Consider the following 24747-nt stretch of genomic DNA (forward strand, 5'->3'; position numbering starts at 1 on the left):
ACCTGTAATCCCAGCAATTTGAGAGGCTGAGGCGGGCGGATCACATGAGGTCAGGAGTTCGAGACCAGCCTTGCCAAAATGGCAAAACCCCATCACTACTGAAAATACAAAAATTAGCCAGGTGTGGTGGCAGGTGCCTGCATTCCCAGCTACTCAGGAGGCTGGGGCAGGAGAATCGCTTGAACCCAGGAGGCAGAGGTTGCAGTGAGCCAAAATTGCACCACTGCACTCCAGACTGGTGAAAAAGCAAGGCTCTGTCTCAAAAAAAAAAAAAAAAAAGCAAATAGAAAACAATACTTCCATAGCATTATGTTGTATTAAGTATTATAGGTAATCTAGAGGTGCACGCAACATAAGAGAGGATGCACACAGGTTATCTGCACATGCAACATCATTTTGTATCAGGGACTTGAGCATCAGCAGATATTGCTATCCTGAAGGTCCTGGGACCAGTCCCCTCTGGATACCGGGATGACTATAAAACAAAAACAGGAATGTAAAGATGACATGAATCTATTGCCATGATTTTACAAAGGAGAAAGAAGAGGAACAGAGAAAGCCATCTTCCTGCCCGTCATCAACTCATCAGCTGTATAAGCGGGAGAATCTTTTAACTGGAAGTGTCTGAACTTTACCGGATGAGAGGAGGAATGAGTGGGGGAAATGTAGGCTTTTGGGAATACAAAACATCTCTTTGCAAAGAAAATGACAGCAACAAACCCCAGAACAAATAGAAGAGAACTGGTAGGTGAAGAGGCGATCCAGTGGCAAACATCCACGTAGGAGTACATGGCAGTGATGGCAGGTGGAGCAGCAGAATCAATACCAAGGCCAGCTAGTGGGAGCCCACACAGACAGCAGTCAGGGAGCTCAGACAAGCCTGGCAGGGCCCATCCGGCCAGAGGAGGCTTTTCCCTTAGGGGAAGCTTGGGCAGCCAAATTATCTCAGATAATGATGGTCTTGTCAAGCAAAGGACAGCAAATGCACGGATGTGGAGCAGGGCCACAGGTGACTCACCACATACCCACCACAGCAGTGGAGACACAGCGTGCTCGGTCTGAACCCTCCCACTCCCAGTGGCCATTCAAAACAGTCTCTTTTCTTCTTGTCCCCAACACCCTCATGGTGTCATTTCCCAAAAGCCGTCTTCTCACCTGCAGATTTGCCCACTGACTCGTGCAGCAGCCCAGCCCTGCCTCGCGGGTGGAAGATCGCAGGGCACAGAGGGCTCGGGAAAATTCTGCCCACCTGCCACACAGCACTTTTCAATGCCAGCTCACAGAGGCTGAGCAGCGCTGCTCTGTCCATCTACCCTTTCCTACCTCAACTGCGTTCACTGGACTGTGAGGCAGGCCCTGGAGGGTTCCTGCTCATTCCTCCAAAAATCAATGCTTCAAAAACCAATCTACCAAACGACCAAACTCACCAAAGGCCAGATTCATTAAAAGCCGATTTGCTGAGTTGTTGACTGGGACTCACAATTACTGACTGGGACTCAGCAGGCCCAGGCCAGGGGCTACTCACAGGGTTGGAGCCAAAGCCACAAAGTAATAAACGGAGATTTGGCCTCGGGCATCCACTCATGCATTCTCCCTGGATAACTCTGCTGAAGGCCTGTGGATTGAGTTGGCTTCTGGTCCGAGGATTCGGGGACCCTGGGTCCCCACTGTTGCTCTCTCAGCCTCCTTCCCACGCGCGGTGTCTCCCGAATGGCTCTCATGTCATTTGTTGCAGCCCCACTGGTTTCCCGGTTGGAGGTCCAGGCTGCTCACAACCAAGGGTGAGCAGGCACAAAGCCTCCAATCGCACTCGAGCCTGCAGAGATGCAGGCAGTCACCTGCCATTCTTGATAGATAAACCCCAGGACACAGAGGGTTATCCCCTGCAATGAAGGCAGCTTCCACAGCTGCCTCTGGCCTTTTATGTTCCTGCACCCTCTACACTCCAGTCTCAACATTGCAAGAGATAAGCCTGTCTGTAATTTAAATAATAATTTTGAAATATGCCCTTATCTATACTGGAAACATGTTCTATAGATTTTCTCATGGCCTGCTTGGAAATTAGAAGGGATTTTGTCACTTGGAGCGTATGACTGACGGCATATGACGACTCTCTGAAGTGTGTTTTGCCTTTTTGTGTCCAAGCTGAGAGAAGGGCCCCCTGAGCCACAAGAGGGCTCAGTCAAGTGAAGGAGCTTCCCTTTCCCTTGGAAACTAGAAGGGATTTTGTCACTTGGAGCCATTACGTCTAGATTTCATCAATATTGAACTATCCGGCTTCCTGCAGCCAGAGCTGCGTGGAGACCGATTTTCTTTCAACCCGATTCAGGCTGCAGACCCTTGGTGAGGATGAGCTCACACTGTCTGTCCCACCTCGTTTAAGGCTTCTGTGGAGACTTTTGGAATCTGTTTTACTGACTTTTTTCGTGGTGATCACTTATTATTCAGCATTTCAGCATTATTCAGCTTTTTATAACCTATTCTAGCACCAACATTTTGTTAATTCCAGGATTTATTCCATTTGAGAGACACCCAGGCTGTTTCAGCGGCCTCTGTTTCCCTCCAGCTGCCGTCTTCCAGCCTTGCCACTGCTCAGTGCTGCTGAGGGCCGTCACCCAAGAGGAGACCTCCCTGCTTTCCTGTGGCAGGCCCCTGGCTTCTGGGTTGGAGGTCAAGGCTGCTGACAACCAAGGGGTGAATGAGCACAAAGCCTGCATTTGCACTCTAGCCCGAGAATAGTCCAGCCTGGGCTCCTCCCACCTCAGAAAAGGGAGAGCTGGCTCTATATTTAAAAGGCTTGTCATCGAAAATAGCTTGTCTCTGCGCTCTCCTCCAAATTTCTTACAGCAGGAAAAGAATGAACTTCGCTGTGTACTGGAATCAGATAAGACTGCCCACAACTTAAAAGTGTTGAGGAAAATAGAGGGCAAGTGGCTGGGTCAGTATCTCTGTTATTCCTCGTTTTATCCATTAAGGTGCTTTTCCAGATAACCTTTCCAAGCACGTGAGAAACCTTTTAACGTTTTCCTACAAGACACTGAAAAGGAACCGGGGTGTCCATGGCCACACGCTTCCATCTGGGTAAATGTCACCACTGAAAACCTGTCGACTTGGCACTTTGAAATGAGTGTCTTGAACACCTGCTGTTTCCCTGACCCTTGTAGTTTCCCTGAGAGGCTTGGAGTGGGAGGGCAAAGTTCAAGGACAACTAGCATCGATATTGGTATTGAAATTAGACCGGGCGTCATTCCCACCATCAGGACTGGGACCGCTGCCTTTGTTGAACGTTGTCACTAACTAGGACTCAGGGCTGAGCTCTAGCTTTGGGAGTAGCTGCTCTTTCTGGGATGCATGGGGAAAAAATACCAAAACATTGACTAATCTAAGTCTCATTTCTCCCAGACCACACCCATCTTGGGATAATCAAGGACTTGGATGACAATCCCACTAGGATTTGTCCCCAGCAGTCACCTAGACACCGCCATCCCTTGCCTTATACTTACCCACAGTCGGGAACCTGAAATGTTTCCCTTTCAGCTATTTTTCCATTTCACTTTTCAGAAGTTTTATTATCATTCCTTCTGCCCAGGGCCTGGTGGGCCTCTGCTATTCCTAAAAGTCAAGAAGAATTCCTTTAAATCCTAAAAGTGAAGAAGAACATTTTTAAATCCTAAAAGTCAAGAAGAATTCCTTTAAATCCTTACAGGCCTTCCAGCCAATGAGTGCCATCTGGCTGGTCTTTCAGTAACTCCTTCACTTGATTGAGCCCTCTTGTGGCTCAGGGGGCCCTTCAAGTTTTCAACTTGGACACAAAAAGGTAAAACACACTTGAGAGAGCCGTCACATGCAGTTGGCCCTCTGTATCTGCAGGTTCCACATCCATAGATTCAACCAACCACAGTTAGAAAATATGCAGAAAACAATGTTTTCACAAAGTACCAAAAAGCAAAACCTGAATTTACTGCATGCCGAGTACTCCACTGAATCCACATGAATGAAGTAATGTGGAGGGACTGTATTCAGTATTAGAAATAAGCTAGAAAGGATTTAAAATACATGGGAGGATTACATAGGTTATATGCACATACTATGCCATTTTTTATCAGAGACTTGAGCATCCGCAGATTTTGGTATCCATGAGGTGGTCCTGGAACCAATCCCCAATGGATACCAAAGGATGACTGTACTAGGAAAAATGCAAGCAGGTCATTAACGGCTATACCAGAGAAATAGGTCGACGTTAAGAACTGAGTTCATAGCAGACAGCTCTGATCTGAAGGAGGTCGATGTACTAATGCAAGGCCAAGGGCAGGCTGAGAACAGAGGTGACAGGGCTCAAGAAGATAGAAGGGCAGAGAAGGAGGTTCCTACGGGGTGGTTGGTGCGTGGACTGAAGGAAAGGCACAGGCATCTGACCTAGCATCTAATAACCCGTCCTTTGATGGTCTTTACATGATCTAGACTGCATGATTACTGCCTCCAATGTTCTTAATATTCTCAACATGCTTTCATCATTCAGATTTCTAAATCCATCTGCTTAGAAACCTCAAGCATTGTTCCTTAAACCAATTCCTCTGTAATGCAACCTAGTTTTCTAAGCAAGGGAGCTTGTCCTCCAGCACTTACTGACTCGTGGCAAGTGACGCCCCAGAGATGAGGACACTACATTTATCTAAATTTTTTTTGGTTATGGATGACAGAAACCCCACAAAGAATAGCTTAAGCTATTTCTTAGGAATTTATTTACTATAAATTCTTGATTAAATAATTATGAGTTTGCCGGGCGTGGTGGCTCACACCTGTAATCCCAGCACTTTGGGAGACTGGGGCCAGGAGTTTGAGACATTCCTGGCCAACATGATGAAACCTCGTCTCTACTAAAATTACAAAAATTAACCAGGCGTGGTGGTGCATGCCTGTAATCCGAACTACTCGGGAGGATGAGGCACAAGAATCACTTGAACCCAGCAGGTGGAGGTTTCAATGAGCCAAGATTCTGCCACTGCAGCCTGGGCAACAGGATGAGACTTTCTCTCAAAAGAGAAAAAAAAATTATTATTGGAAGGTATTAGAATGCATTGTGGGATCCAGGGAAGGGTGGACCAGCAAGCTGTGAGAAGAACGAGGATGTGTTTGGGTCTCAGGGATAACTGCAGTCAGGGTCCAGATCCCCCCAGGACTCCTCATCTCTATCTGTGCCTCTCTTCAGAGGCCTGCACTCTCCCTCTCTGCGGGACAGCTTTCTCCAAAGGCGAGAAACACCAAGGCCAACTCGTGAATCTCACATTCTATTGCTCTTACTGCCAGAAAGAAACTCTCTGTTTCACTAATAATTCAAAGCATTCTGGGGGAAGATTCTCCAGGCTCAGTGTGGCAGTGTGCCCACCTGAATGCTCACTTTTGCCACTTAGCACACCCATAACACCAGTGAGCTGTGGGGGCAGGGGAGAGCATGCCATGAATGCAGCAGCTCCCAGGAGTGCCATGCAGTAGAAGCACGATCCGTGTTCCCAGGAGAAGAGAGAAGCCGGGTGTCTCGTAACACAGATGTCCAGAAGACTCAGAAAATCCTTCTTCACCTGGATAATGCCCATTTTCCCCAAGGCTCATCTCAGGTGACACCTCCAGAAAACTTTCTGTAGCCCCAGTGGATCAGGTACCCTACCGACATGCCCCCATCACCCAGCACAGGCACCTATCTCTAGCCTATATTTTTGATTCCCCTCCTCACCTGTACCACCCTGGGGAAAACAACTGTGGCTGTGCATCTTGGCATTTCTAAGACATAATCCAGTGCCTGTCCCATGACATGCTTTCAATTCACATTTATTAAAACATGCATCAAAGAAACATTGAAAAATACGAGATAATACCAAGGAAAGAGGCTACAGCCCCACTGTATGAGTCCGTTCTCACATCGCTATAAGGACATACCTGAGCCAGGGTGATTTATGAAGAAAAGAGGTTTAATTGACTCACGGTTCCACAGGCCGTACAGGAAGCATGGCTGGGGAGGCATCTGAAAACTTTCAATCATGGCGGAAGGCGAAGGGAAAGGAGGCCAGGTCCTACATGGTGGGAGCAGGAGGAAGAGAGCGAAGCGGGAGGTGCTACACACTTTTAAACAACCAGATCTTGTGAGAACTCACTACCAAGAGGACAGCAAGGAGGAACTCTGCCCTCATGATCCAGTCATCTCCCACCAGGCCCCTCTTCCAACATTAGGAATTACAATTTGACATGAGATTTGGGCGGGGACACAAATCCAAACCTTTTCACCCACCAAGTGTAACGTGGCTTGCGGGCCACTGGGTACAGAAGATGAGGATGTGAGGAAGTCCTGGGCAGCATCGCACACCAGCCCAGAGCAACCGAGAGTACTCACAGAGGCACCAAAACAAGCTGAGTTTGTTCAGTTTACGTTGTTTAAACAAGAGAATGTCTAATTTTCAAGATTTTCGTTAACATTGTTTTAAAAATTTGTATTCCGTCTCTATAAACATCAATTTCCTTCTGTGATTTCTGTGAAGCTGTGCTCTCTGGATTGTCTTTCGTGTTTATTTTGAGGAGGGAATGTAATAAGCATTTATCACATGCCAATTATGAGGCAGGAATGGTGCTGGGCACCAGCAAGACATTCAAAGCTCTCAGACACCAGCGATCAAATCAGAATCACACTGTCAGTGCTTTGGTAGAAGCACCCAAAGGGACTTTGAGAGCAGAGGAGAGAGAATTCTCAATCAGGCTGGGGCATCTGGAAACTTCCAGAAGCTGCATTGTGGAGAGTGAGAGGTGTGTTGATTTGGGTTTTTTTTATTACAGCACAGAATCTGGCTCTGGCCAACTCAGGCAAAATGGAACCACATTAGAATGAATCTATGAAGACAGACTCGACAAAGGCAGGAGTCACAGCAAATCAAGGGATCTGGCCAGCAAGACTCACAGGTAACCCAGCTGGAGCTGCAGAGCTGGCTGAATGAGCTCCTCACACTTCGTTTCTTTCCTTATGTCACTTCAGTCACATTTCCAAATCCTGAGATGAGGATCCAGGGGCCTGGGCTGAATGACACCCCTTTCCTTTGGCCAGGAGAGGACAGAGGGTGTTACTGACACCCCCACAGTGTTGCACAGGATGGTGGAGAGAAACGTTCCCTGAAGAATAAGGAGAAAGAGATGCTGATAGTAAAACAAGAAATGATCAGTAAAGTGAAAATTAGTTAAGTGAGGAGGTAGAGAAGAACATTGCAATTTTACGGAAATACAGTTGCTTATATGATTGGAGCAAAAGCCCAGTGTCAGAGAGTCACAAGAGTTAGCAAGATGAGTAGGCAGGGGTTGACCTCAAAGAACTTCCTGAGCCAGGCCACAGTCTGTACCCTCTCCTGACAGACGGGAGAACCACTGGGAGGTTTGAGGCAGGAAAGAGACATAATGAGATTTGCATTTTTAAAAGATCTCTGGCAGAGATGGAACTGGATGGGAGGAGGCTGAGCTACTGGAAGCCGCTTTAGGATCTAGGTGGTGAGTGAGGCGTTCAGGAAGGAGGTGGGGGCAGGAAAAGACTAAGAACTGCTGAAGGGGAGAATCCTAGGACTTGATGGCTGAAAGTGGAAAATGGGTGGGGGAGGGCAGCCAAAGGATAAGGGGATTTCTGACTTGATGGCTAAGGGTGTGTTGGAGGGGAGCGGTACAAGGTAAGCACATTTTTGGACACGTTGAGTCTGAGGTTCTTACGAGGCTTCCCAGGGTCTTAATAATCCAAATCCTACTCACTCCCGGTTATAAATAACAGCAAAAAATAATAATATTATTCCCTCATTCATTTATTAATCAAGCATTTAGTGGCCACCTATAACGTGCAGGTGTTGGGAATATAGCACATAACAATTTCTCTCTGTAAGGACTCACAATCCAGCACAGATAAGTGAACATAGGAATACAGTATGATAATATTCTGCTACAGACAGTAAGAGACTGAAGTAAATTTCCTCTTTTGCTATGAGACTTAGGTGGAAAGAAAGAGTAGAGGCCATTTTAAATATTATGGCAGTCCTGAAGTCATTCTCTTGCATTCCCAAAACTGACATACTCAACTCTTCAAATGTCTTTAATTTTTACATCATGAAAACATAAACTTAACCAAAAAATTCTTCCTCCACAATTCCTTTCAGTTTGTTTCCACTAAATAAGTATGTTCATATTCACACAGGAAGATACATTACACTGCTGAACACCAAGTAACTGAGGAGAGGTTGCAAATAGCTGGAGTAAACAGCAAATTGATTAAACCATAAGTTGATAGAAAGCTCAGACGTTGCACAAACCCCGATCGCTCTCACGACCAACACCAGCGCAGCCCAGGGAGCGTATCTTAAATCGGCAATCTGGAAACTCCCCCGTGGCCACCTGTTCCCCTTGCTGTTCTCAGTCCCAGGCTCTGGACTTCACACTCACAGGCACACACACACATCCCTGCAGACATCTGTTTTCAAGAAATGGTGGTGCTAAACTCCTCCCGGAAAATGTGCTGAGAAAATTCTTCTATCCATCAGCTGTGAAGAGCAGAAAGCAAACGGGAGGCGAGGGCCCTTCCAGCTGCCCCGCGCTCTTGCCCGATGGATGGCTGTCGTCCACCTGAGGGCTCTCATTTCACTGACAGCTGCTAACATCTTCTAATGCTTCCCTGGTGTCTTGCTGTGACAGTTAATTTTGCATGTTAACTTGGTTAGGCTGCATTGTCCAAACATTTGGTCAAACGGTATTCTGGATGTTTCTGTGAGTTTTTTTCAATGAGATTAACATTTAGATGAGTAGATGTTGAGTAAAGCAAATGACCCTTCATAATATGGGTGGGCCTCATCCCAACAGTTGGAGATCTTCATAGAACAGAGACCAACTTCGCCTGAGCAGAAAGGAATTCTGCCAGCAGCCAGCCTTTGAACTCCACCTGCCACTCTTCCTTGAGTCTCCAATGTGCCAGACCACCTTGCAGATTTTGGACTTGCCAAGCCTCCATGATTTTATGGGTCAGTTACTTAAATCTCTAGTTACTTAAATCTCTCTCTGTCTCTCTCTCTCTGCATCTCTCTATCCTGTTGGTTCTGTTTCTCTAGAGAACTCTGATACATATACTTGGCTCATCTTCAGCTGTGTTGCCCAGATGTTTTGCCCCCGAGACCTGTAGTCAGCCTCTAGGGCCTCAATCCCAGCATGGTTTCTGCACCTGCCATGCCGTGGTGTGGAAGGAAAGGGAAGGAGGAGGTGGGCTGCAATGGCACAACTGTGTTGGGCAGAAAACTCCATGCTCAGGCCTTATGTGAGCCTTTCTGCCCCCAATGCCCACCTCAACCCGTCTAGGAGAACGTGAGGCCTCCAATTATGCTGCATTTAATTGGAAAGAGTGGCAGAGCGAGACTGTACCAGAAAGTTCCCATTGAACCCTGGCCATCGACGCAGCCCTTATAAGGGGTCAAGAGCATGCCAGTCCCTTGCTTCTCTGCGTTCATCAGCATTGGCTGAGTACATGCTGTGACTGACTGGTGTTGGTACAATGGGCACAGAGATTAATAAGACACAGTCACTGCCCCCAGGGAGCCAGAATGTCATGTCCCTTTTCTTTTATTCTTCCACAAAACTGGAAACATCATCCAGACATCAGAATTTCAAGCTTTTTTTTTCTTTTTAATCCTTTCAGAAACCACTTAAAGGGAAAACCCACTGACCACCAACTGAGGGCTGAATTTTCACAGCCCCTAACATCCAGGTGACTATACCCAGAGGCACAACGGAATTCAAGTGCTAAGGAACCACAGGCATTTTAAAGATAAATTTAGCAGCATTTTTAGGCACTGCTGTTAAGCTTGTCTGTTCTACCCCCTGATTTGGGGGCATAGGTTTCAGGTTCTTGAAAGTGAGGCTACATCCATTACAGGTTAGATTCTTAAAAAGGGAGATGCATAAGAGTTTATAGAGTTTTAAAATACATATATATTTTTTAAAATTGTAGTCAACAGAGCACTCGGAGGGAATTACAGGTTTCCTTTGGAAGAGGTAAACATGCTTCAAAACTTCTTTCCCAGGAGGCTGTGTAGTTGTATTCACATTGTCGTCACTAGGTGGCAGCAGAGGTACTTCTGTGACTTTCAACCATTGGCTTTGGAAGGGATGGGGGAGGGGAGGCAGCTGACTCAGGCTTCACTTTGATGTAGGTGAGTGTGGGGCTTTTCCTCCGGGCATCAACTATGTCAAACCACCATAGTATCTATTAATGTCAAAATAAGTACCCCACAGTATAGAATTGATTTTAATACATCATTATCAATATGTGGTCAACAGGGAAATTTCCTAGATCTCAGATGCACTTTGTCCCCCTTGTGTGGCCTTTCCTTGGTGTTCCTGAATAGTAGAGATAATCTAGTTTTAAAACTGGTCCTTTTGTGAATGTGTACTTTCATAGCTCCATGTCTCAGGCACCCCTAGAGTATTCACTTAGAATATTAAGTGAATAATATAGAATACCCCCAGGAGTATTCACTTCTCTATTCTCAGGCTGCCTTGGTGCAGACAAATATATTGTCCCCAACTTCCTGCCTTGTGCCCGAAGAGAAAAAATGCTCATCATCACTAGCCATCAGAGAAATACAAATCAAAACCACAATGAGATACCATCTCACGCCAGTTAGAATGGCGATCATTAAAGTCAGGAAACAACAGGTGCTGGAGAGGATGTGGAGAAATAGGAACACTTTTACACTGCTGGTGGGACTGTAAACTAGTTCAACCATTGTGGAAAACAATGCGGCGATTCTTCAAGGATCTTGAACTAGAAATACCATTTGACCCAGCCATCCCATTACTGGGTATATACCCAAAGGATTATAAATCATGCTGCTCTAAAGACACATGCACACATATGTTTATTGCGGCACTATTCACAACAGCAAAGACCTGGAACCAACCTAAATGTCCATCAATGACAGACTGGATTAAGAAAATATGGCACATATACACCATGGAATACTACGCAGTCATAAAAAAGGATGAGTTCATGTCCTTTGTAGGGACATGGATGCAGCTAGAAACCATCATTCTGAGCAAACTATCGCAAGGACAGAAAAGCAACCACCACATGTTCTCACTCACAGGTGGGAATTGAACAATGAGAACACTTGGACACAGGAAGGGGAACATCACACACTGGGGCCTGTTGTGAGGTGGGGGGAGGGGGAGGGATAGCATTATAAGATATACCTAATGTAAATGATGAGTTAATGGGTGCAGCACACCAACATGGCACACGTATACATATGTAACAAACCTGCACGTTGTGCACATGTACCCTAGAACTTAAAGTATAATAAAAAAGAAAAAAAAAGAAGTCGTACTAAAATAGTGCCTATGGAAAACAGCAGAATTTGACTCCGTTCTCTGTGTCTGGAAATGAATGGATCAACCTCCAGTTAGGGATGCTGTAGAGATGTTTCCTGGATTGAGAAAGATGAATATTGAATTAGAAGGTGACCAAAGTTCCTTCTAATTCTAGGATTCCATTACTCATAAACACATGGCAACTACAATAAACCAGCACTCCACAGTACCTCCCAATGAGCCTGCTTTGGGGATACCCTCCTTAAGACATGTTCAGATCATGCAGTAGCTACAGTCTATACCACTCAGCCTTGAGCTAGAAGAGCTGCTCCACCAGCCCCTTCCTCTGTTTTCTGCCCCTGCATGGGCCCTTCCTCCATGGTTTTTATCACTGCATGGTCTTACATTTACTTGTGTGCTTGTTGCATCAATGTCTACCTCCTATCCTTCACTGAAATCTGCAAAGGACAGAAACTAGGTCTGTCTGTGCTCAGCACTGTATCCCCAACACTGCACAGAGTAGGAGCATAATTGTTGAATGAATGACTGCATACCAGTCCCCCTCGGGCCCATCACTCTTCAGGATGGAAACCATCTGCAGACTGGGCACCTTCATGTCCATTTCTCTGTTCAGTGAGCTGGTCCTGGCTTTCTGCAGCTCAACCTGGCGCTCACAGGAGACCTTGAGAACTCTAGAGAAGCAGGTGATTGGCCCTCTGAGTAAGGTTCCTTCCAGCAAAGTTTACACTGTTTGACCTGCCAAAACAAAGACTTGACTTGAACTGTTCCATTACATTGTAGCTCCAGTGTCTTGGGGGGACCCTCCGATTCAGAAGAGAGTTCTTTATGTCTGCAAGAGACCCACATACCTCTCTGTATCTTTAATCAAAACCATCAGAACACTGCCACTTTCGTTCTGCTTCCAAAATTCCCAAAATGGGTGATTTTTGCCCCCAAAGGACTCACATATCAGTGTAGCCCTAGTGGGAAGCAGGACAGAGGGCATCTCCCAGGCGTATCAGGCAGCACAGAGGGAAAAGATGCCAACACAGGGCTAGGATGTGACCTGATGTGACCTAATATGACCCTTGACAGGTTCTTACTTCACATGTTGGCTTTAGTTTCTTCCTCTGTAAAAACAGAAGGTTTGGTTTGGTCAGATAGCATCTCAAGTCCCTTCCACTCCTGAAAATCTATAATTATGCCTGGGTCATGTGGCTCAAGGGCAACTACCCCATCCCAGGTGAAGACATCCCATTTCTAGACACACTAGTTTGAGGCCTGCTTCAGTAGACCATTTCAATCCCCAAAGAAACTATAAAATGATAGGAGCTTTTCCCTAGATTTCTAACCTTCTCCTTAACACATTATGGCTGAATCTCTTACAGATGTTTCTTGACAGATCATAGTGAAATTACTTCTCAAGAATGATAATCAAATGGAACTCTGTCATTTTTTAATTTAACATTCACTATTTTGAGTTTCCTCAAGGATTTCCAAAGGCTACATGATTATGGCACAACGGATAATTTTTCTGGGGCCCGATTTTAGTAGCAGATGCTACTCTGAGCCGCTTAGCCAATCGGTGGGCCTGCCCACCTCCAGTCTCCCCAGGGAGAGGCAGTCCTGTTTTCCTCTGCTTCCCTTAGCACACTCAGCAACCGTCATACAGTGAGAAAAGTTTCACTTCTTTAATGGAAACAGCACCCAAAGACAGCCTAGTGTTTACGCTGGCGATGAAAGTTGAAAGAAAGTGAAGAGTTGTAAGAAAATGACAGTTCTTCCAGAAAGTGGAAGTTTTAGCTAATTATGGCATGGTAGGAGCTGTAGTCTTTTAAGGGACAGAGAGTGTGTGGGAAATCCCTCAGTATTTTTTTCTCTCCTTTTTCTCCATTCTCTGGTGCCCCAACCCTCAGGCAAGCCCACAGCAGGCTCGGTGCAGCAGTGAAAAAGGCCAGCAACAGGCATCCGCAGGAGCTACAGCTCTAAGGCAGAGAAAGCTTGCTCTCAGTTCAGCAGAACTCAGCTCCAAGAAGGTGGCACGAACCCTGTCGCCTCTCTCTCTTCCTCTCTCTCCCGCCCTCTCTCTCCCCTCACTGCTGTAAGGCAGTCACAGAAGTGGGTAGTTACTGGCTGGACAACCATAAAATAAAGCCTCAGGGAACCAGAGGTGCTAAGGAGAGAGCAGAGAGAGGAATTTGGGAAAGCATACAGCATTATCCCCAGAGAAGTAAAAAAAAAAAAAATATATATATATATATATATATATATATATATATATATATAAAATAAGATTGTCTGGGAAAGGAACTCCATAAAGAGGTTTATGAACTCCTGGCTAACCCCTGGCCTGAGCATGTATAAATCTGATCCTAATTGGCATTCAAAAGACTTTGAGAACTGAGATTAAGAGACAGGTCTCCCCAGGTTCCAGTCTGACCTCTTGGGTAGGGGGCACTCACAGGGGGCACCCACTTGGGAATGATCTGAGTAGCATTGAAAGGCTTTGAAAATTGAACTAACATTGGAATTGCAGCTCAGAGAAGATGGGTTGAAATGTGAGGCCTGAACTTAACCAGGTCAAGCACCTGCCAAAACAAAAATGTCAACATCTTCTGTAGGATTTAAACAAAACCTGAAGTCTTAAATATAATAATCAAAATGTTCAGGGTACACTCAAATAGTATTCAGCATATAAAGAACCATGAAAACCTCAACATGTATGGGAAAAGTCAATCAACAGATGCCAGTGCCATGATGACACCAACGTTGGAAGTACCCGACAAAGTTTTTAAAATGCTTGAATGAGCAATCTTGAAGACTCTTGAAGAAAAAACAAAAATACAAGGTATCATTAAAGAAACAGAAGATATACAGGACAAAAATTAGAAATTTTAGAGTTGAAAGTATAATAACCAATATTAAGAAAACCACACATTAGATGGGTTCAATACCACAAAGGATGTGACAGAGGAAACAGTGAACTTGAAGATACATCAAAAAAAGAGGGAAAAAGCGTTGAAAAAAATCTAGCAGAACTTCAGGTACACATAAAACAATAATAAAAGTTCTAATGTTTGTGTCGCTGGAGTTTTAGAGGACAAGAGAAAGAGTGCAGTGCTGAAAAAAAGTTTGAAAAACCAATGGCTGAAGACTTCCCAAGTTTGGCAAAGGATATAACCTACAGATTTAAAAAGTTGACTGAACTTTAAACAGGATAAACACGAATAAAATTATGCACAGATGAGTCACAATGAAATTTTTGAAAAATAAAAAGAATGAAAAAAGTTTTAAAGCAGCCACAGAAAAACAGTGCATTGCAAATAGAGGATTTTCAATTTGAATAACTATAGATTTTTCATCAAAAACTATGGAGACAAGGAAGCACAACAACATTTTAAAGTAGAGAAAGAAAGAAAGAAAGAAAGAAAGAAAGAAAGAAAGAAAGAAAGAAAGAAAGAAAGAAAGAAAGAAAGAAAGAAAGAAAGAGGGAAGGAAGGAAGGAAGGAAGGAAAGAAAGGAACAAAGAAAGAAAGAAAGAAAGAAAGAAAGAAAAAGAAAGAGAAAGAAAGAGCTATAAACTCAGAATTCTGTGAAATAAATACATTCTTAGATGAAGGAAAACTAAGAGAATTCATGACCAGTGTACCTACTTAAGAGATTTGCTAGATAAGTTTTTCAGGCTGAAAGGAAATGATCCAAGAAGAAATCTCAGAACTTCAGTAATAAAAGGGAACACCAGAAATGGTAAGTATCTGGGTAAATATAATAGACTATTCTCTTTTTGAGTACTTTAAAACATATCTGATGTTTGAAAGCACAGGGTATAACATTGTCTGATGAAGTTTTCAATGTGTGCAGATGTAATACATAAAAGAGAAAGGTAACGAAACCTAGTGGTAAGTTTTACACATTCCAATTAAATTGGTAAAATGCTGATTATAAATTGCCATTAAAGTGTTAAAGTTTGTATTTTTTTAAATCCCTAGAGCAACCACTAAAAATGTTATATGAAAAGATATGGTTAAAATCAAAATAAATTCAGATGGAATGCTAAAAACAAAAAAGTTCAAATAATACAAAAGGCAGGAAAGAGAAGACGGACAGGAAGAAAACACAAATAATAAAATGGAAGACCTAAATTCAAACATATGATAATTACATTAAATGTAAATGGTCTAAACAATATCTAGTTTTTACCTCAACTTTGATCCCCATTTAGGGAATCCTAACTAAAAGGTTTTAGAGACTTCCAGAAACCACTGGACCATACTTTTAGAATCACTGCATTTGAATTTTTATCATTTAAAAATAACTAAAAGTGTTGCAAATGGTTGCCTCTGGAGAGTTGGCATTGTGATGGCTTTAGGGAGAGGTCGGAAAAGGAACTAATTTTTTGTTTAATCTACATGATCTGACATAGGCTGCAATACATAAGTTAATGTCTTTTACTACCACATAGTTTTCAACTATTTCTCTGGGTGGGGAAGTCCAATGGACAAGTGGAGTCCCAAAACAGGTTCACTGGAGGCATAAAAAAATGCAAGGAGTCAAGTGCAAGAGACTAAATGCATAGGGGTCAGTAATGTAAAGCAGTCATTATGACCTTCCTCTATGAGGTGAATGTAAGCACTTCCAAATATAAAAGAAAGACATGAGTAGTCAGCAAAGAAAGAGAAACCAGTTTTTAAAAAGCCAAATAGAAATTTGAGAATTGAAAAACAGAATACCTGAAATTTAAAAATGCACTAAGTGGGCTCAATAACAGAATTGAAATGAGAGAGAATGATGTCGGTGAATTTAAAGATAGATCAATAAAAATTACCTTTCTGTAAAACAAAGAGAAAAAGGATTAAAAGTAGGTAAATAGCCACAGGAACTTGTGGGACAATCTCAGTATCAGTGGAGTCCCTGAACAAGAGATGAAAGATATCAGGACAGACAAAATATTTGACAAAACAAGGAACAGAAATTCCTCAAATATGGCAAAAGACATAAATGCATAGATTCAAGAAGTCTAGAAAAACCAAACAAAATAAACTCAAAGAAAACCATGCTAACACACATCAAAATTAAACTGCTGAAAACCAAAGATAAATATCTAGAAAGCAGCCATAGCAAAATGATATATTTTGCAAAGGAGACCAACAACTCAAATACTAGTGAATACTAATGATTCCTCATTAGAAACCATAAAGGCAGTGGAGTAAAATCTTTAAAGTGCTAAAAGAAAAAAAGTGTCAACTCAGAATCCTATATCCAATGAAAATATCCTCCAGGAATGAATGTAAAATAAGGATATTCTCAGATGAAGGAAAACAAAGAGAATTCATTGCCAATGTATCTAAGAAAAATTCCTAAAGGAAGCTAATGTGGAAGAAAAATGTTCCTAGAAGAAAATCTGAAACTTCAGGAATGAATAAAAAACAGTAGAAATGATAAATAGCTGGTTAAATAATACTTTTCTAAGTTATTGAAACTATGTATGAAGTTTGAAAGCAAAAATTGTAACACTGTTTGGGAGGGTGTCAATGTATCCAAATGTAATACAGATGACAACTATAACATAAACAGGGAGGGTGAAGAAACCTATATGGTTACCAGTCTTCAACATTTTACTTGAAGTTGTTAAATATTAAATCCAGATAAACTATATATATGTATGTATGTGTGTATATATATTCACAAACATACATATATGTGTATATGTGTGTATATATATAATATCATAATATTATATATTCTTTGGAACAACCACTGGAAAAAAATACAAAGAGATTGATATGGTTTGGCTCTGTGTCCCCACCCAAATCTCATGTCGAACTGTAATCCCCATGTGTTGAAGATGGGGCCTAGTGGGAGGTGACTGGATTATGGAGGCAGATGTTTCCCTTGCTATCACTGTGATAGTGAATTAGTTCTCAAGAGATCTGGTTGTTTAAAAGTGTGTAGTTCTTCACCCTTCATTCTCTCTCTCCTGCTCTGCCATGTGAAGATGTACCAACTTCTCCTTCACCTTCTGCCATAACTGTAAGTTTCCCGAGGCCTCCCCAGCCATGTTTCCTCTACAACCTGCAGAACCATGAGTCAATTAAATCTCTTTTCTTTATAAATTCCCCAGTCCCAGGCAGATTGTTGGTTTGAGGTTTTTGTTGTTGTTGTTGTTTTGTTTTGCTTTGTATTGTTCTACAGAGTCTTGCTCTGTCTCCCAGGCTGGAATGCAGTGCCACAATCTCAGCTCAACCTCTGCCTCCTGGGCCCAATCAATCCTCCACCTCAGTCGCCTGAATAGCTGGGAGTACAGGCATGTGCCACCATGTCTAGCTGATTTTTTTGTATTTTTTGTAGAGATGGGGTTTCACCATGTTGCCCAGGCTGGTCTCAAACTCCTGAGCTCAAGAGATCCACCTGCCTCAGCCTCCCAGAGTGCTGGGATTACAGTTCAGGTAGTTCTTTATAGCAGTGTGAGAATGGACTAATACAGACATAAAGCAAAAATAAATAAATAAATAATTAATTAAAAAATTTTTGAAAACTACCCTAATGGATAAATTAAAATGGAATACTAAAAATAATTCAAAGAAGGTAAGGAAGGAGAAGAGAAGAGCAACAACAAACAGAAAAATAACAAAATAGGAGGTCTATATCTAATAATATCAATAATCATATTAAATGTAAATGGTCTAAATATATCATTTAAAAAACAAAGATTGTCAGATTGGATTTTTTTTAAAAAAAACTAACAACTATATGTTGTCTACAAGAAACCTACTTTAAATATAATGATACACATATATTAAAAGTCAAAGAATGAAAACAGATAAACCACGCAAACACTAATCCAAAGAAAGCTGTGTTGTCTACATTAATATAAAAAATAGACTTCATATAAAGGAAAATTACTTACCAGGGATAAAAAGGGACAGTACAAAATAATAAAGGTCAATTCATCAAGAAGACATACAGTCATCAGTTTGTAGCCACCTAACAACAGAGCTCCAAAATGCATGAAGCAAAAACTGATTGAACTGAACAGAGAAATAGTCACATTTACTATTACATATGGTGACATCAACATTCCTCTCTCAGTAATTTATGGAACAAGGAGACACAAAATCAGTAAGTGACAATGAATGATAGGATGCACACTCTTGTGACGACACATGGAATGTTCACCACGATAGGCCACATACTACTGGATATAAAACCACTTTAACAAATTTAAAAGAATTGAATTCATACAAAGAATGTTCTTGGAATACAGTGGAATTAAACTAGAAATAAGAGAAAGATCATGAAAAATCCCCAAATACGGCCGGGCATGGTGGCTCACACCTGTAATCCCAGCACTTTGGGAGGCCAAGGTGGGCGGATCACGAGGTCAGGAGTTTGAGACCAGCCTGGCTAACACAGTCAAACCCCATCTCTACTAAAAATACAAAAAATTAGCTGGGCGTGGTGGCAGGCACCTGTAGTCCCAGCAACTTGGGAGGTTGAGGCAGGACAATGGCTTGAACTCAGGAGGCGGGGACTGCAGTGAGCCGAGATCGCTCCACTGCACTCTAGCCTGGGTGACAGTGTGAGACTCTGTCTCATTAAAAAAAAAAAAAAAATCCCCAAATACTTAGAAATACCTTACCTTTCCTCCCTTCAGGAAGGACACCTGAGGCACATGTTCTTCACTGGCGCCCAGGATACTACAGTAGAATTGAGTGTCAGTTGTCCACAGAGGTAACTTGCTTGATGATTTTACCCTTTAATGCCTGCCTTTCCCTGCCTCTTTTAATTCTCTACTCTTACACCAAGGTTTCCTGGAATCAGTCCCCAAATAAACTCCTCTCTTGGGGTCTGCTTCTGGGACACCCTAACCTAAGACAGCTGCATATACAGTTAATTCTCATTATTCATGATAATTAGATTTTCTAAAGTCATAGCAAACACTGAATAAGTCAATACTGAACCATTGTTTCTAGGGGTAATACAGGATTAGTTTCCTTTGAGTCTCTTGTTATATTTTCATCAACCAGTCAATACATAAGCTTATCTGATGTGTGTTTCTGTTGAAAGACACATCATTTAAAAAAATAATAATATATATATATATACACACACACACACACATACACACATATACATATAGTTGATTCAATAATACTGAATTTGCTAACAGCATTATAAACTCAGGCCTGAATGAAGTCTATCTCACATTTTCTCTATGAGGCACATCACAGCCTTATTGCTTTTATACTAGATAGCAATTTAGCATTAAGCTTGCAGGCCATTTTAAATAGCAAATCACACACCCACAAAAAAAGCACAAAAATATGAAAATATGTGGCACTAAGTAAATCCCAATAAGGACATTTGTTTACAGTATGACAGTTGAAAGAAGAAGGCAGAAGGTCACCTTGTTTGACCTCAGCCGTGAATACGTGCTTCAGGCAAGTCAAATTTTCCAACACTCTGGACATGTTGCAGATGCCCCATGAGTATTGATTTAAAGTTTACAAATAGGCCGGGTGCAGTGGCTCACACCTGTAATCCCAGCACTTTAGGAGGCCGAGGCTGGTGGATCACCTGAGGTCAGGAGTTCAAGATCAGCCTGGCCAACATGGTGAAATTCCATCCCTACTAAAAATACAAAAAAATTAGACAGGCATAACGGTGCATGCCTGTAGTCCCAACTACTCCAGAGGCTGAGGCTAGAGAATCACTTGAACCCAGGAGGCAGGGGCTGCAGAGAGCCGAGATCATGCCACCACGCTCCAACCTGGGAGAGACAGCAAGACTCCATCTCAAAACAAACAAACAAACAAAAAAGATAAATAAAAAATAAAGTTTACAAATAAATTTTAGCAAGTAGGCAAATTCTCAAATACACAAACTGCAAAAATAAAAAATAAGGATTGACTATGTTTTTCCAACCTTATTTGAAGTCAAGCTGGTGATTTGTGGGTGAAATTTTAAATGTACTTCTTTCTTATACGGCATGGAGAAGGCAGGAGCACCTCTGCTGAGTCAATAAGGACACCATCTGCGTCTACGAACCAGGGATGCCATTCTGGAACATTCTTCTCAGCCCTTAAATGCATGTAAATTATATAACATTGTGCTGAATACATATAATTGTCTTTGTGGCTCTCTGTGGTTGACTAAATTGTAGGTATTGCTCTTCTTCTTATGTATTCATTAGGACAGGTAAATTTATTTAAACTGTAGTATAAACAAGAAAAAAATGGAATGACTCCAGGAAAAAACAGCCATTTCTTACACAGTGTATCTATCAGTTCCAATCATTTTCAGAGGGAGTGTCCTCCAAAAATGACTTTTGCTACAGAAGGATAGTTGAAAAGTAATCCTCAAATACAAGGTCAGGTTAATGCTTGTGCAACATACAGAAAGAGTGGATAAAAGAGCCTTGCATGAATGAACAAATCACGCAGGTGTAAAGCACTTAGACAGAGGTGATAAAATGAGTCAAACGTTTACTTTTGAAATGACTTTCTTCTCTAAATTATAACGATGGGAAATAAGAAAAATGCCCCAAAGCAGGTAATATTCCAGCATATTATTTTTAATATCTCTGACATATAAGGTTGTGTAGGAAGGCAATACAAAGTCTAGCTAGGAAGAAGAAAAGAGGATTACAGGTTTAATTTATCTCAAGCTGTCATCCAACTAAAGCAGGAAACAATTATGATACAGAACGTCGAACATGGACTAATCATTTTAATGACTAATGGAAAAAGCTATGATAGATTTTTCACCCAGAAACTTATAGTTAAATAATACCATAGTTTCCTTCGTACCACTTTTCCCGGTTCATTTCGGCACAGGAACTTGGCCATAGTCAAAGTCCTTTCCTTTAGCTACCACTCACTGGAAAAGCAACAAAACACACAAACCACAAAAACACTCATGTTAACACCTTCTGACAACTTAATAAAAAGGTAGCAACTGACTCACAACGTATTATCAAATGTGGAAAAGCACGCTCTAGAAGGAAACTTTCAACAGCTCATCCATCATCCAACAAACCTTCACAGAGTACAGTATTTTCTGTCAAGCAGTGTGTCTGGAAATGAGAAATGGGGTTGAATATAGGGTAGAATTCTTCCCAGGATATGCCCCTTGTAATAAAACAGATTACTAATCAGACATAAAACACAGTGACATAGGGGCCAGAAGAAAGAAATGCCCAGGAGACTGCAGGAGCTCAGAAGAGAAGTAACCAGTGGGTGGGTCAGAGGAGATTCCTGGATATGCCAGTGCCTGGAATGAGAGAACCTGGAAACCCAGAGAAACTGGGCATCCCAAGTTCACCTGAAATGGGAAGTTAATGTGTGGGCTGGAAAGAGGTGCCTGAGAAGGTAGGCAGGGGAAATCTTGTGGGCCTTATTTGCCAGTGCTAAGGAGCTTGGGTTTGTTTAGCGGGCAAAGGGGACTCACTAAGAGATGTTCAGTCTTGGGGAGAGACCGGGGAGAATTGTGTGGGGTGTAAGATTTAAAATTTAGGGAGACCAGCCAGGAAGCAGGGAGAGAACGGATTGCAGAGATGGTACTAAATTAGCAACACTGGGAAGTGGCTGCTACAGGAATCCAGGTAACAGTAATCTCAACATCAATGAGGGCATGAATTAAGACCATGTAGAGGGATATGAGATGAGGGGGGAATTAAAAAATATATATTTAGGAGACAGAATCACTAGTATTTGGTGAATGATAGATGTGAGGTGTCAGTGAGGTAAGGGAATCAAAGACTCTTCCAGATTTCTAGCTTGCACTGTTAATTGGACAGTGTGTATCAGAATAGTTCCTCAAGACTGAACGCGACAGACTTTGTATATGCTGTAATAACAGTATCTGATGATGCAAATATTGGAAATAAAAATAAAAATTATCATGACTGCCAGAGTCATCATGTAACATTCTACTCCGATATAATCTACTCTGTGATCTCAGAAAAGAAACATCCTCACTACCACTGAGCACAACCTTGTGAAGCTGATACCCTGACCCGAAAGATTCATTACAGCCGGAGACAACATCTCCTGGGCACCTGCTAAGAGAGTCTGAGATTCTCTGAACCCAAAGAACATCAACGGCCCTCCTAGGCAGCATCAGTCCCCTGCAATTCTACCACTTTAAGGCCACCACCATGTTTCGGTTTTTTTCCCTATACACAGGTTAGACAGGATCTAACCAGACTGGAGGACCCCCTCCCCGAGGTTTTCATAAGCGCCAGAGGAAGCTGGTTATATAACAGGGTGAAGATGAGCGCTTTAGAGAGGTCTTGACTGAGCTTCTGCCTTTCGTACTCTTACCCAGAAGCATTACACCCTGAAGATATATCTGGAGTCCAGGATTTCACGGAGAACTGGATAGCTGGGCATGCCAATTGTATCTTCAATGGCTCTCTGCTTGCGCTCGGCACGGAATCCAAACTCCTTAGCACAGATACAAAGATCTTCAAGCTCAGGTGGAGCATTTACCCAAATCACAATGGTTCCCTTTTGCTGCAACTGGCCCTCCCACCCACGGGTCCATGGCAGCCATGTTTACAAGGCATAGTCTGGAGACCTCTTAACAGTTTACTAAACCAAACATGGACGCAAGATGACCCTCTGCCAGGAATGTCTGTCTCTTCTCTTTTTCTCAAATGCTGGATATAATGGGACTTTAGTAAATGACAGCTGGTAGAGGTGCAAATGATTTACCCAATAGGAAAAACATTCCTCCCGAGGTCATGGTTTTATTGCTCTGTAGGATATTAACCAGTTTTGTCTCTAACTTTGCAATCCATTCCAGCATTTTTTTTTACATGGACTATATTAACTAGTCTTTTAACCTCTTCTTTAGCACCCTGTTGGTTCCCTAATTAATGAGCTAAGTAAATCTCTGACACATGCTCTTTCTATATCTTTAAAATTATACTTTGAAAAAGATAAGCTCATTTCCCACACCCCACTCTTTTCTGTGGTAGGAATAAGCCTGAGAGTAGTTTGTATTGCAAAAGGTTTCACTATCAAAATATGCTTACCAGTACGAGATTTTAAAAATATTTCCACGACAGCCGTTTCATCTTCTGGAAATGAGTGAGTCTTGTATTATCTGCAATATCTGATTACTGCATTTCCATTACCTCTGAGGGTCACCTAACAGCCTTGGAGAGAGTCAGGGTCTCTGAGAGAGGCAGCTCTGCCTACCAACTACCACTCTGTAATATCTGGAGAGGCCGGGTGTGGTGATTCACGCCTGTAATCCCAACAGTTTGGGAGGCCGAGGCGGGTGAATCACCTGAGGTCAGGAGTTTGAGACCAGTCTGACCAATCTCTACTAAATACAAAAAATTTAGCCAGGCCTGGTGGCGCATGCCTGTAATCCCAACTACTCGGGAGCCGGAGACAGGAGACTCACTTGAACCCGGAGGTGGAGGTTACAGTGAGCCAAGATTGTGACATCACACTGCAGCCTATGCAACAAGAGGGAAACTCCATCTCAAAAACAAAAACAAAAAAACAAAAAAATATATCTGGAGAAAGGCTTTGGGATAAGCCCAAATTGTTCTACTTGACTTTCGGTGTTGCCCTACCTACACTATTAGCCAGATCTATCTGATGAAACTTACTGCTAAAGTTACTTGAGACTTGGATTCTGCTCACCTGCAAGCCTCATGTCTTTGGGGAATTCACCAGGTTAATCTTTCTGGGTCTCAGTTCCCACATCAGCTCAACAGGGCAATATGCTCAACAGGGCAATTTCCACATCAGCTCAAAAGGGCAATATCGTTTTCCTTACAGGGTTGTCCAAAGACTTACAATTAGCCTGGCTCACTATCGATGGTCCACAAGTGTCAGCTACCTAATACTAAAACGCCTAGGCATGCTTGGATAGGACAACTTGGGCACAGAATTTAGAGGGGTGGTTTTGTTTTGTTCTGTTTTGTTTTTTGGTTCTCTGGGAACTGGACAAGGTGACACAGCCAAGGCCCTTCCAACTCTTAAGAATTCTTCCCCAAAGAAAATACTTTGCATATGCCTCAGCAGAACTCAAAAATATCCACGAACTCTTAACTGACACTAAAAAGTTGCATACTCCAAAAATCACTTCTGATTCCCAGGTGTCCTACCAGGTCTGCAAATCTTCGATTTGGGGGTGCATGACCTAGCTGCTCTTAAGCATACGCCCTCAATTGTTACCCCATCTCCCGGCTCACGGCTGGCCCTCGGGATGCAGCGACCCCTCCTCGCCAGGCTCCGCGGGACTCCGGGAAGGGCACTCAGTGCTCCGGCAACGGCAGGGTTCGCATTGCTGAGGTCCGCCCAGAGAACAGCCGCGCCTCCAGCTCGCAGTTCCTCCGAGCCAGGCCCGGGAGCATTT

The 24747-nt window shown here is 42.7% G+C and overlaps 2 long non-coding RNA genes across 3 annotated transcripts in view; both read right to left on the minus strand.

Annotated features, from left to right (window-relative positions):
- LOC106997776 (uncharacterized) overlaps positions 1-24737 on the minus strand; it is a 44927-nt gene extending 20190 nt beyond the window's left edge. Inside the window, exons 1-3 of one of the 2 annotated variants that reach the window (XR_013416847.1) lie at positions 24567-24737; positions 23408-23452; positions 3504-3612 (exon numbers count right to left, since the gene is read on the minus strand). This is a non-coding gene — a long non-coding RNA (uncharacterized LOC106997776). The remainder of the gene's footprint in view (positions 1-3503; positions 3613-23407; positions 23453-24566) is intronic. The other variant, XR_013416849.1, reaches the window with a different exon arrangement.
- Positions 10892-23026, minus strand: LOC144340583 (uncharacterized). Its single transcript, XR_013416850.1, has 3 exons — positions 22692-23026; positions 11922-12123; positions 10892-11483 (listed from the first exon to the last, which is right to left on the minus strand). It is a non-coding gene; the product is annotated as an uncharacterized LOC144340583 (long non-coding RNA).
- Positions 24738-24747: the final 10 nt, after the last annotated feature.

This window comes from Macaca mulatta, chromosome 4 (genome assembly GCF_049350105.2).
Source record: "Macaca mulatta isolate MMU2019108-1 chromosome 4, T2T-MMU8v2.0, whole genome shotgun sequence".
NCBI lineage: Eukaryota > Metazoa > Chordata > Mammalia > Primates > Cercopithecidae > Macaca > Macaca mulatta.